This window comes from Barbatula barbatula (genome assembly GCF_947034865.1).
Source record: "Barbatula barbatula genome assembly, chromosome: 8".
Classification (NCBI taxonomy): Eukaryota; Metazoa; Chordata; class Actinopteri; order Cypriniformes; family Nemacheilidae; genus Barbatula; species Barbatula barbatula.
Window position 1 is genome coordinate 2,017,426 of NC_136771.1, and position 1,782 is coordinate 2,019,207.

The following is a 1,782-nucleotide window of genomic DNA, read 5'->3' on the forward strand; positions in this document are numbered from 1 at the left end:
ACTGTTATTGAAAGACACAGTTCATTTATCACGCGCTGAACTCATTTCGAGGGGAATGTTGTCGCAACGGGAGCGAGGAGTTTCTTCACACTAATTTATGAACAACACAGTTCTTTGCAACGTAGGCCTACTACCCTCCCAAGAGAAACTAGTCCCTGGTCCTGTACCATGAAAGTTGCTGAACAAATTCAGGGTTACAGGATTAGTTTTGGGTTGAAAAAACCAAACTAACGGGGTCACGCTTTGTTGGTACCACGAAGCAGCTCGTTGAGTTTCTTAGTCACTCAAGCTTTGATCCTGAAGTTAAGATTATTTTACGTGGTTTGCACATGAACGAGTGATGCTGGAATCGCATAACCAATCACGTTCAACATGGCTAGAGGAAGTTCTGTATGTTTCTGGAAATAACTATCTGCAAATATTAGTAACACAAAAATGTATTTCAGCCTTGGAGTATTAATGTTTTTGCCATGTCTACCCAATAGAAAAGTGTGTCAGAAACACTGCCTATTGCGTTAATGCGCAAGTTAAACAAATATATGGTGCACACATTTACTCTAGTATACTAAAGTAAGGTAAATATTACAGTAATGTAATATGATGTATGTGTATAATGTGTGCGTGTGCCCACACAGTGGATGAAAATGCTTTATATTAGTTATCATTTAGTTGACCTTTATTAATGAGGATGAAACACACGATGAGGAGAAACTTATCTGTGCGCTCTGAAAGAAAGGGATCAATGTACTGTAGGCTTCTATTCAATATGGCACACGTGTGAATGTGAGGATTTACATTGAACCTTGCTGGTGTCTCTGTTATCGTAGGACATTTCACCACCTTCCCCAGAAACTGTCTACCTCCATAGGTTACGGAAGAAATGTGAACTATATATAGAAGTGTACATTTAAAAATCGATGGTCATCTCAATCCTGATTGACTGAGGGCCATGTTGAAGTGGTTCTGTGGTCAGGATAGCAAAACCTTCTGGCATCCCACGGACGGGCTAAACAGTCCTGTCATAGAACAAAGAAGGAAAGATTGTATTGAAGTTTGAGTTTTGGTAACATATTTAGTTCATTTAAAGGGTTTTGTACTGTTCTTCCTTAAAGCACCGACACAACACAGACACATTTTAAAATGTAGGCCTACTGCATGATACATTATTTATGTTAATTCTAAGTGTAACTTGATTAAAAAATATTAAAATAGCACGGTTAAAAGATGTGATGTCACCCGCCAATGTAGGGTTTTGTCTGTGTGGCTGTTTAATTGAAGGTTTAGTGGACAAAGAAGATAAATGTCCCAAACACAGTGAAACTGAAAGTGTTGTTCTGCACCCCAGACAAGAATGTAAAATATGCAGTGCAAAGAAATACATATTGTATGTAGTGCAGTAAAATAATGTTATATAAATCAAGTATTTCATGTGAGTTCATGGGAAAGCCAGAAAATATTATCTCTAAAATCAGATTTTAACTATATAGTATTTGCCATTGTATTTTATTTTATATTTTTAATTTATATTTATATCTTTTTATTTTATTATCCAAATAACTAGCCATTATAACACGCACTGTGAGTCAGTTGCGTCACTTATATGTCAATTTGCGGAAGAGTGCGAAAATACTTTTAATGTAAGTTTATAATAAAACTTAATCACGTAAACCTGATGAGATTTTAACGTTTAAAACCCGTTAGTGTATTTGTGAGGACTTCACACGACGGACATTCAACTGGTGAGACTTGAAGGTTTCGTGTTTTTTTAAAGGTAATCGATTA